We start from the raw sequence: 13,132 nt of genomic DNA, 5'->3' as shown, positions 1-13,132 counted from the left end.
TTAACCCAGACATAGTCACCACATATGGTCATCTGGTCTTTAATCCCAGGTTTACATCATAGAGTTTCATGCATATTTATTCACATGTTACAACATTCACATCGACTATCATATTTGTAATTCATTTACCTCATCAAATATCTAATAAAACACACCTTCCGCCGTCTGTCATTTGGCCACAATATATATATATACATCTCATACATATCTCACATTAGCCATTCAGATTTACCTCATATCCATCTCATACACGTTTCGCATTAGCCATTCGGCTTTACCTCATATCCATCTCATACACGTTTCGCATTAGCCATTCGACTTTACCTCATATCCATCTCATACACATTTCGCATTAGCCATTCGGCTTCGCCACATATATATACTTCCACGTTCATCACATTGGCCATTCTACCTTATCACATATATGCATGTTCACATTCATCACATTGGCCATTCGGCCTTATCACACATATGCATGTTCACATTCATCACATTGGCCATTCGGCCTTATCACACATATGCAAGTTCACATTCATCACATTGGCCATTCGGCCTTATCACGTATATGCATGTTCACATTCATCTCATAAAATCCTAAATCAAAATATAAATTTTCATGTATTCACATCACAATTATCCAAATATACTTCACATACCACATATACTTTCACGTATACACTTTGTCTTGGCTGAATCTTTATCTATCATTTTCCAATGAATAATTCAATTTCATGCCATACTATTATTTCATATTCGAATACTTATAACTTACAATTTCACAAATTTTAATATCAAAGATCCATCTAACACTCATATATCATTTTACAATATCACAATTTAGAATTCACGTATGGGTTTAATCAATAGCTTATGAGCAACTAAAACAAGTTTTATCCATGTTTACAACATAACCACAAATTCTCTACAAGCTATTTTTCCTGAGCAATAGTCGTTAACTTATTTGTAACTGGGGCTATGAAATTCCAAATTATGTGCCGTTAATTTTCCGTTAAAATAGACTCGTATATCCTTTAACCAAAAAATTTTCAGAATTTTTTGTTTGGCCAATCAATACCAGATTTTTCTTAAAGTTTCCCCTATTTTACTGCTTGACTACTCCAACTACTCTTCACTAAGAATTTAATTTCTCATTGTACCGAATTCAAAATATGTTTTCGTTTATTTTGTTTGAAACTAGACTCGTTAAGGAGTCTAAGCATATAATTTTATCTTATAATCATTTTTTTACGATTTATGATGATTTTCCAAATACTGAACAGGGGATTTCGGAGCCATTCTGACTCTGTCTCACACAACCTTAAAAATATCATTACCGTCAACCCCTTTGCTTACACGATTTCTTTTATATGAAACTAGACGTATCAAGCTTTAATTACATAATTTATTCAGCCTTTAACTCAACACCCACAATTTATGGTAATTTTTCCAAAACACGCTACTGCTGCTGTCCTAGCAGATTTATACAATTTACTCTGTAAAGTTCTCATTCACATATTTAAAACATAATATCATATATGGCGTCATTTAGAAAAGTCATTGACCTTAACGTATATACATAACTCATATTCATCCCGTTTTAAAACTTAAAACTTACAAAGGAATCAAACTCAATTACTTAAGAACTTACCATTGAGTTTAAAACATATCATCATATATAAGTACTTCTTATTATCACATACAAATCATAATTTAAATATCACTTTTCTAATAACCAATCGGCTAAGGCTGATAGAAGTAACTTATTCCTTATCATTTTACTATAGGTAATTACACCAATTCATAGTCCCATCTTTACCCGTATTCCATATCATTCTTCATTATAACTAAACTTATATGCTAGAAACTTACCTTAAGAGTTGTCGACGACTATAATTCTACGGCTATTCGCTTAGTTTTGTCTTCCCTTTTTCCGACTTTTGTCCTTGATGCTCTTGAGCTAATGGTTAACAAATTTACAAATTAAAAAAAAATTCTACCATGACGATTATAGCCGAATAACATAGACTAAGAAATTAATGTACATATAAAACGTATACATATATAATTAGCTCAACCTTCAATAATTCAATTTGCTAATTAAAACATAGAAATTTATAACCAATTCAAAATTCCTTAACAACGGCCGAATATCAAAAGGGCTATCAAAGGACATCATCAACTAACTAACAAGCTTCAATTGTAATTCAAAACTTAAGTTCACATTCGGCCATTATAAGCAAAACAACCATTCAAAGCTCACTTCAATTATTTAACAAATAAAACTAATGTTTAATACTATCTCCCAATTTGGTATGAGTTACCGAATGAAATTAAACTCCTAATTCATGCACTAAAATCACATTCGGCACAAGCAAACTTCATTTCAATTATGCCACTCTTAAACTTATCCATAATACCCTAAGTTCATTTAGTAGCTAGGCAACAATTATACAAAAACAACAAGCATTTAACAACAATGTACTTAACCAATTCCTTAAGCATACATTCGGCAATATATATATTAATGACTAAAACACTTAGGCCAATTCTAAAACATCCACAAATCTTCATGCTTACATGCCATAACCGTATGATTCTTATCACACTTGGACCACAAAATGCATAAATTTCACAAATTCTAATTACTATCATAAGCTCAATTTTGGCTAACACTCAATTAAATACTTACAATTTAACACTAATTTAGCATTTCAACATAGCCGATTGTCATTAAGCAATTAAGCCACAAACATTTAATTTTACCAAGCTCAACTCATCTATAATCAACCCTCAATACACTAAAGCATCAAAAACAACATCAAAGAAATACAAACATCCATGACCGAATGTCATCTTCATAACTTTACAAAAACATTTGCCATGAGCTAGCTTCTATACTTGATGACCACTCCAAATATACAAAGATTTTCAATGAAAGAGCATTAACATACCTTAATCCACTTAAAGGTGACCAAATGCCTTAACTTCAATTTCTTCTTTTCTTTCTTTAGGTACGGTAATGGAGGAAGAAAAAGATGAACCAACTTTGTTTTTATCACCCATTTCTTTTCATATAAGTTCATATTTCATATTATTTATTCATTTAACATTTAATTTATTAATATAAAAGGCATAAAATGTCCATCATCCACTAACCTTGCCGTCCACTAACTTAAGGAAGGAATATTTAACATGCAAGTCCCCATATTTTAAACCATACAATATTTGGCTACTACAAATTAACCTATCACATTTTCAAGTTTCTCACATAAGTCCTTATTAATAATTCCACATTCAAATGACAAAATTAAGACACGATACTTTCACACATGAACTTTACATATAATAAACATAGAAAAGAAAATTTATATAATTTTGTGACTCGATTTTGTGGTCCCGAAACCACTTTCTGACCAGGGTCAAATTAGGGCTATTACAAATAACGTCTAACCCCTAGATTGAATAATTGAAACTTTTCTCTAATTAATACCCTAGGGTTGCATTAACTCGATCTATGGATCCCCTTATTAGGTTTCACCCTAATCCGGCAAAATCTTGTCACCCTATCTCTAGGTGCGCAATCAACTCTGCTTAATTATGACAAATGTACTCTTAGACAGGGTCTATTCCTCCTCTGAGTAAGAGCTTATCTTGAATCAGTATCTTGGAATATCAAAACAAGAATTAAGAACACATAATTAAGAACAAGTTAAATATTTATCATACAATTCAGAAAATAATAACAAGATTCGTCTTAGGTTTCATTCCCCTTTGGGATTTAGGGGATTTAGTTCATAACTAAAAAGCAAAACATCTCAGAAGAATAATGAATACAAAACATAAAGAAAACCCAAAACTTCTAAAGGGAAATTGAGGGGAGATCTTCAGTCTTGATGGTGAATCCGGCTTCTAAGATGGATCAATCGGCTTCCCTCGAGCAATTCCCTGCCTCCTTTCCTCCGTGTCTCATTTTTCTCTTCCTTTAGGGTGTATTTATAGGCTTTAGAATCCCTAAAATCCCTCAAAATTAGCCTTTTCTGAATTGGACTCAGCTTGGGCTCAACAGGGATATGCCCGTGTGACACGCTCGTGTGTGACTACTTCAGGCCGTGCTCGAACCTGTTAGAATGGCACGGGCGTGTGTTCTACCCGTATGAGTCGTGTTTCGATTCTTCCAAATTGACACGGTCATGTGGTCTTCCCGTGTGAGGAAGTCCAGGCCGTGTTGATTTCGTACGTTGGCCCATTTTTTCTTTTTTGTCCCGTTTCTCGTTTCTTTCACTCTCCTATGCTCACCTAAGTATAAAACATGAAATTAAAGCATTAGGAGCATCGAATTCACCAATTCTAAGGAAAAATCATCCATAAAATGTGTTAAGCATGGGGTAAAAATATGTATAAATACTGTTTATCAAATACCCACACACTTAATCATTTGCTTGTCCTCAAGCAAAATCCTCAACTCATAATTAAAATAAATTCTTCTCAACTTATAATTTGTATCGATAATATCTCAAAATAATCCATAGGTAATCATACATTGAAAATCCAATTAAAAGAACATCAAAGTTTCAAACATTCCAAGTTGAGCACTTTATCATGAAAATATAGGTGTCTCCCCTCGTCTAAGTAATTACCTTTGATTCAAAATGTCACAGAGTTTCACATCCTCACTAAAGATTCACTCAAATCACTCGAGGTGTTTAAGAACAATGAATGAAGCACTCAATAGTCAATAATGAAAAGTCATTACCATAGGCTTGCATGAAAATCAAATCTCCCCCACTATAAATTGAGATGATACATCAATGAAAAGGTCTTTAAAAGGTTGTAATGAGGCTTGGTTAGGGGGTGTGGTCACAAACTGAAAGAAAAAATTAGAATCGAGATTGAATTGAGAAATTACCTAACTAGAAAAATGACTAGTCATTAATCGCGTACAATAGAGCTTCTTCTCAGAATATGGAATTTAACTTCTTTGGCTTAAAAGATCACTACTACTAATATGTATACATACATTTTTTTAAGAACAAGTCAAAAAACTAACTATTAAGAACAGGACATAGCTAAGCAATTTATTCAAATCAAATCTCGATAAAAATAGGGATCAAAATAATTGAGGGTATTTCAACAATAATGGGTTAAAGGTTAATATTAAGGGTAATACAAGAAATGGGTTGTTAGGCTCAAGGGGGTTCACTAAGGGTTAATTGTGAAGGTAGGCTTTTGTGTAGTGAGTGGGTTAAACCTAAGTGCCTTTCTCATTTTGACATCTCAAATCAAATGGTGTGGTCTTAACATGCATAATCAAGCAAGTTCTAGAATAAAAATTCAATACTGACACACTCATCATGACAGTGAGCATGAAAGATATAATAGATGCTCAAAAGGCTAAAAAAAATCTCACAAAAATTATGGCTTTTTGATGTTTAAAACTTGTGAATTCCAACTCAAACTAATACCTAAACTTTAGGGAAACAACCTAAACTTTTAAATTCTTAAAAATTAACTTATCATGCTTGATTCTCTAATGTCTTAAAGTTTAAACAATTAATGCATAAATGCCTATGTTTTAATTCAAGATATATCAATCAAAATCATAAATCAATCAAAATTTATCCTAAATATGATATGAGAGCTTTTCAAGAGAAAAAGGCAGTCATTCAGGGATTTTTCTGATAATGAAATGAATACCCCCCCACACTTAAGATATACACTGTCCTTAATGTACAAAGATAGATATTTTGACAAATGTAAGTGTAAGTTCTTAATATAAGGAGAAAAGTGAAACTTCCTGAGTGATGAATGAATTTCCTTGAACTGGAGTTTCAGATAATAATCGGCATGAGGGTGGAAGAGGATACTCCGGCGGTGGTAGAGGTTCATTAGTCCATAAGTCCTATGCCAAGAGAATGTTATATTTGAAGTTGGTTATGGTCGTGGTCGAGTAGGACATGGCAGTCGTGGAGAACCTTTCCCAATGAAGTTTCGAGTCCTTAACTAATAGTGAGCTTTAGAGCTTTTTATAACTATGATAGCATCAGGAACTCTTTTAGAAAATATATAAGGAAGAATGATTACTCGGTAGGAAATAGCCGAAATTCAAAATTGTTAAATAAAAATTAGAAATCCTAATAAAAATAAGATGAAAGAAAAATAAAAGTAGTCTTAAAATAAAATAAAAGTAAAAACATAAAATAATAAATGAAAGTCTTTAAACACCTTCATCACTAGTTGGTTCGCGAGGTGGAGGTGGCGATGAGATATGGAGGTGCTGACAGATCTGCTATAGAGTGGCATCAATGTTGTCAAAACATTGAAAACACTGCTGGTCGAATCGAGTGAGGCGCTCAGAAATGTCAGCATATGAAGCCACCGCATGAACTAGACGAGAGGGTGGTGGTGGCTGAGACAATGGGTCCTCGTGCTGTGGGGGGACATCATCAGTAATGTCCTTGGGGGCCTCCTTCTCGGTAGATTGGGAGAGATGATATTGAGGAGGGTAGGTTCCTTGGCGCTTTTTGATCATACTCATGCTTAGCATGCTCGAGATGCCTTGCGGAGACATCTGGCCAATGAGGGTCAAGGACGATTCCTGGCCTGCGATGTTGAGGAGCCCGAAGCATCGACCCAGCCGAGTAACATAGGGGCCAATGGAGATGACCCCCTTCCTATGTCGTTCCGTCTAGTGTTGAATGGTGAGGACAATAAAATAGGCAAGGTCGATGACATGCCTGTGGACATACACCTTAAAAAGTAGGCATCTTGGGTGTTGACGACGCCAGTGCTCTCTCGCCTTCCTATTATCATGTGAGCCAAAATGGCATGTAGGTACCTCAGAGATGGAGGGAGAGCCGATGCCTTGGAGCAGCTAGGATTGTAGGTGGCTAAACCCGGTACTAGTACATCCCAGCACTATGAAGGAGAATGATTGATATGGCGGTTGAGAGCTTCTAAGTCGTTCTCCTCCTTGAACTCTTTCGTATATAAGCCCAATGCAGTACCGAATTTTGGGACGCTTAGCTGGCGTACTAATCTGCCTAGGCAAAATATGATCGTGCCGGGATCATCGTAGTTCGTCATTATGGTCTAAAGATGAAACGTTGAGTATAGTTCCATCGTGAGCTCAAGATATATTGGCTCGATGACCCCAAAGAAAATCTCCCAAGGGTCGGTGGTTAGGAGGGCCCGAATCGCATCAGGCAACTGAACTTGTTCTACTGCAGCCCAGTCGATGTAGCAGCCCGCAATTAAAGGTCGAGCCCGGAGTATTTGGAAAAGTTCTTCTTAGCGCCCGATGGGTAATTGTAGCAAAGGGTGGTGAATTTTCGCAGTAGGACCCTTGGAAGATGACGCTCCCTTCCTTTTCTTTGAAACAGGGACAACGGTCTTCTTTCGTCATGAAGATGACATTGTAATCGTGCAGTATAAAGAATAATAATAGTAGGTAAACGAATGTGAAAAAGGAAAAAGTCATGAATTTGAACTAACTATTTCAGCCAAAACTACTAATACTAAGCAAACTCAACCAAAATAATCAATTTGATAGCCTAATTTCGTGACATTGGCATGGTAATAGGATGAGAATGAGTATAGTAATATCATGGGCATGAGGTTTACCTAATAACTCGATTTAACACGAAATGTATGATAACTAACCTAAGAATGCAAATTAAATGATAGAATAATGAGAAAAATAAAAAACAGTTCAAGAGAAATGAAGATTATTTTGATAATAAGCATTAGAAATAAGTAAAATAGAAGTGAAAGGAGTAAACAAACGCTAAAGGAGAGAGATTTAGTGTAAAAAATAGAGTGGGAAGCAGTGCACGGGCGTGGCAGGGAGGGCGTGTAGACTTGCAATGACAAGGGTTAGGGTTTTGTTTTGGGTGAAGAAGACAATGAATAGTGTAGCCTATTTATAGATTTTGGTGCACACGGCTAGGTAACACGCCAGTGTTCCCCAATTTCAGCCTGTGTGATTCGCGAATTTTGAATTTGGGAACATCTAAAAATTGTCCCATGCTCGTGTTCCTTGGGCATGTTCGTGCACATGGCCGTGTCGCACGTGGCAGGCATTGTTCGCTTCTCCCATGCTTGTGTATGTAGTCCCACACCTGTGGTAATTTAACAGGTTCGACCACGGTTGCTTGGCACGGGCATGTCGCATGCCTGTGTTGTTCTGGCAGGTTCACCCACGGCCATGTCGCACAGCCATGGCGATTTATTGTAGCCCGTGCTGGGAAAAATCTTTGCCATGTTTCCACATGGCCTTAAGCACGCCTGTGTGCTTGGCCGTGTCTGTGTGGTAAACCTGTATTTAAGAGCTGCGTTAGTAAGTTAGGTGTTTAAACACTAAAATTGAAAGAAATTAATACAGTTAGTGCTCGGGTTGCCTCTTGAGAAGCGCTTATTTATAGTATAAGCTCGACTTACCTCTCCATTGAATGGTCGTGTTGGTTCGAGGAGTTTATACTCCTCATTCTTACTATCATTCTTATCAAAATAAGGTTTTAGACGGGTGTTGTTAACCTTAAAAGTGCTGAACTTGGGATGACTTACCTTGACTGTACCGAATGAGAAAATGCTAAGTACCGTAAGAGGGATTTCTTCATTCGACTTGGTAGTGACAATATGAGGATCTACGACATCTAATAATACTTTATCTCCAACCTTAAGTTGATTTGGGAAGGTATTGAGCTCGTTCTGGCGTAGTTTTAGTTTATCGTATGTTCTCGAATTATTCGTCCGCCATTCATCTAGCTCCTCAATTTGTAGCCTTCGATCTTCATGAATAGGTCATCTGCTACTGCTTGAGAATGGCCCATGTACTTCCTTCAGACTCATTTCCTGCAAAGTAGGTTGCACCATATTTTCAATTTTAGTAGAATGGTTTAGACGATCACCTTCAATTTCTAATGTGTTGCTAGAATTACGAGCTTGAATGGTGATTGTTTCATCTCCCACACGTAGTGTGAGCTCACCTATGCCAACATCAATAATCGTTTTAGCAGTTGCTAAAAAGGGTCGTCCTAAAATCAAAGGAGTGTTGCTATCATCCTTTATATCTAGAACAGTGAAGTCAACGGGAAATATAAATTTATCGATTTTAACTAGCACATCTTCAATAATACCTCTAGGAAATCTTATAGTTTTATTTGCTAATTGAATTCTCATCCTAGTCTATTTGGGCTTCCCAAGACCTAATTGTTTAAACATTTTGTAGGGCATGACGTTAATACTAGCCCCTATATCAACTAATGCATTATTAACATCTAAACTACCAATTAAGCAAGGAATCGTAAAACTCCCTGGATCTTTTAGTTTGTTCGGTAGTTTATTCTGTAGAATAGCTAAGCAAACTGCGTTTAGTTCCACATGCGACGCCTCGTCCAACTTCCGTTTATTTGCTAAAAGCTCCTTTAATAATTTCATTACGTTTGGCATCTGTGATAGAGCTTCAATAAATGTTAAGTTAATATGTAATTTTTAAGAGTTTAAGGAATTTACCAAATTGTTCATCTGAGCGGTCTTTTCTTGTCGCGTTGGGTATGGCACACGAGGTTTATATTCGACATTCACTGATTTGTTTTTATTATGACCTACCTTACCTTGATCTCTGCTCACCACAGTTTCTTGCTTCGGTTCTGGCTCAGGCTCAATGAATCCTTCTTCATCTTGAACATTAATGGTATTGAGTTGTTCCCTTGGGTTGGGTTTAGTATTACTTGGTAAGCTACCTTGTGGTCGTTCGGAGATTAGTTTGGAAAGCTGGCCTATCTGAGTTTCGAGCCCTTGGATCGACGCTTGTTAATTTTTAAGTGCTATCTCGGTGTTATGGAAATGGGTTTTTGACACCGAGATAAATTTAGACAGCATCTCTTCAAGGTTCAGTTTCTTTTCCTATTGATAGGGTGGTTGTTGAAAACCCGAAGGATGTTGTAGTCTTTGATTTCCTTGACCGCCCCACGAGAAATTGGGATGGTTCCTCCAACCTACATTATAAGTGTTACTATATGGGTTATTTTGGGATCTAGAGTTATTGTTACCCATATATTAGACTTGTTCCTCCTTGATGCTAGGGTTGAAGGGTTGATACTCTATGCATGCTCCTCCTCCGTCTCGCACCTCATTACTGGATGTACCTGTGTAGAACCAAGTAAACCATCAATCTTTTGACAGCATAGTAACCGAATCAATGTTATAAACGCCTACTGTTTTAGTTGGCTTAGTCCTCATGACTTGCCACTGATAGTTATTCAGTGACATCTCTTCAATAAATTCGTAAGCCTCTTTAGGTGTTTCGTTTTTGATGGTTCCCCCGGCTGCTGCATCAATCATTTGCCTTGTCGAGGGGTTCACACCATTGTAGAATGTTTGAACTTGCAACCATAGAGGTAATCCATGGTGAGGACACGTTCGCAATAGGTCCTTGTATCTCCCCCATGCATCGTAAAGAGTTTCTATGTTCATCTGTACAAACGAAGAGATATCATTACGTAATTTGGCTGTTTTAACCGGCGAAAAATATTTTAATAAAAATTTTTCGATCATTTGTTCCAATGTAGTAATTGACCCTCGTGGTAACGAGTTCAACCACTATTTAGCATTGTTCCTCAATGAAAAAGAGAATAACCAAAGACGAATGGCATCGTCAGAAACACCATTAATTTGAAATGTATCACAGAATTCTAGGAAATTTGTCAAGTGAGTGTTTGGATCCTCATCCTGCAAACCATCAAACTGAACAAATTGTTGTATCATTTGAATAGTGTTAGGTTTTAGTTTAAAAATTATTTGCAGCAACAGCAGGCCTAACTATACTTGACTCAGTTCCTGTTAAAGTTGGTTTAGCATAATCATACATAGTACACGGAGAAGGATTCTGATTAACAGCAATCACAGGAGGTAGCAAATTTTCTTGGTTTTCAGCCATCTCCTTGGTTTTGGTTGAAGTATCGTCCTTTTACTCGTTCTCTGTGTATTTTAAGTTTTGCCTTATTTCTCTTTGGTTTCTGCGAACTGTGTGATCGATTTCTTCATCAAAAAGTAGTGGTACTGACAGGTTTCATCTAGTCATAAACTATAAAAACCTGCCAAGATAAAGAATAAGTAAATTAATAAATAAAAATAGAATAGAATTAACTTGCAAGAAAAATAAATGGCTAAAGTAATAAAAATTGAGTGTTCCTATATCTTAGTTACCCGGCAACGGTGCCAAAAACTTGATCGTGATTTTCGTGACAGGTAAGTTTTATATATTTATAATTAATCATTCGTGGAATTAACTATTATCATGATGTAGACAAGTGTACCTATCGAACAATAGTATAGTTTTAGCAAGACTGGATTGTCGAACCCAAAGGAACTAAAAGTACTAATAATGACTGCCTTTTTATTATCTAGCCTAAGAATAAGGGGGTTTTGTTTTAACTAACTAATTATCTAAACTAAGAATTCACAGAAAATAGAATTGGGGAATTACTTATGGAAAAACGATTAAATTAAGACAATACCTAAGGAAGAATCCACCTAGACTTCACTTGTTATTCTGACTCCGAATTAGACAATTTATTCATTTAACTTGTTCCGTAGAGATCCCTAAGTTATGTTATTATCGCTATTCAAGACAATAATATCTAATCCCCTTATTAGGTTTCACCCTAATCTGGCAAAATCTTGTCACCCTATCTCTAGGCGCGCAATCAACTCCGCTTAATTATGACAAATGTACTCTTAGACAGGGTCTATTCCTCCTCTGAATAAGAGCTTATCTTGAACCAGTATCCTGGAATATCAAAAAAAGAATGAAGAACACATAATTAAGAACAAGTTAAATATTTATCATACAATTCAGAAAATAATAACATGATTCGTCTTAGGTTTCACTCCCCTTAGGTATTTAGGGGATTTAGTTAATAACTAAAAAGGAAAACATATCAGAGAATAATGAATACAAAATATAAAGAAAACCCAAAACTCTTGAAGGGAAATTGAGGGGAGATCTTCAGTCTTGATGGTGAATTTGGCTTCTGAGATGGATCAATCGACTTCCCTTGAACAGTTCCCTACCTTCTTTTCTCTGCGTCTTCCTTTCCTCTTCCTTTAGGGTGTATTTATAGGCTTTGGAAAGCCTAAAAGCCCTCAAAATTAGCCTTTTTCAAATTGGACTCAACTTGGGCTCGGCAGGGACACGCCCGTGTGCGACTACTTCAGGCCGTGCTCGAACCGTTAAAATGGAATGGGCGTGTGTTCTACCCGTGTGAGTCATGCTTCGATTTTGTCAAATTGACATGGTCGTGTGGTCTGCCTGTGTGAGGAAGTCCAGGCCGTGTTGATTTTGTACGTTGGCCCATTTTCTTTGTTTTTGGCCCGTTTCTCATTCCTTTGCTCTCCTATGCTCGCCTAAGTATAAAACATGAAATTAAAGCATTAAGAGCATCGAATTCACCTATTCTAAGGAAAAATCATCCACAAAATGTTTTAAGCATAGGGTAAAAATATGTATAAATTACGGTTTATCAAATATTAATGTTTGATGCATGATAAACATCTTGTACTAGGTGATTTTTAGTGAAAACATCTAAGAAGGGGACTTGTTTGTAGAAGGGTTAAAGTGGGTAGTAATAATGTGAAATAAAGGAAAATATGGGCTGATATGAGCATCGTAAAGGTTCGGCTAGGCTTGGGTAACCAAGAAAATTCATGCATTTCATTTTACGAGCCTTGGGACTAAATCGTAAATAAGTGGAAAGATAAGGGTAAAAAGGTAATTTTACCAAAGCATGAATTATGGATCGATTTGAGTAATGTGATTAATAAACAAGTTGAATTTGGCATTATAGATCAAGAAAAAGTGAACCGAGTTTTGATCGAGGGAAGAATAAAGTATACGACGATTAGGCTCGATTACCATCTTTTTTGTACCGAGGTAAGTGCATATGCAAATAATGTGGTGTTGTAGCATGTTTTTAATTTTTTGATATTATGTGATAAATGTTTTCTTGTTATTATGAGTTATATGCTTATTTGTTGCTATGAAAGCATAAAAGATATTATGGTCGTTACATACGATATCATGAGCAAGTATGACAAAGTATGCCTTGTGCAAGTGACGAAAAATCCCATTTGA

The 13,132-nt window shown here is 36.1% G+C and overlaps 1 non-coding gene across 1 annotated transcript; it reads left to right on the top strand.

The window, feature by feature from the left end:
• Window positions 1–10,399: 10,399 nt before the first annotated feature.
• On the top strand, window positions 10,400–10,505 carry LOC121212013 (small nucleolar RNA R71). Its single transcript, XR_005907225.1, has one exon. It is a non-coding gene; the product is annotated as a small nucleolar RNA R71 (small nucleolar RNA).
• The last annotated feature ends 2,627 nt before the right edge of the window (window positions 10,506–13,132 follow it).

This window comes from Gossypium hirsutum, chromosome A12 (assembly GCF_007990345.1).
Source record: "Gossypium hirsutum isolate 1008001.06 chromosome A12, Gossypium_hirsutum_v2.1, whole genome shotgun sequence".
In the NCBI taxonomy this organism is placed as follows: Eukaryota; Viridiplantae; Streptophyta; class Magnoliopsida; order Malvales; family Malvaceae; genus Gossypium; species Gossypium hirsutum.
The sequence above is the reverse complement of the archived record's forward strand: the minus strand, read 5'-3'. Positions and strand labels throughout refer to the sequence as shown.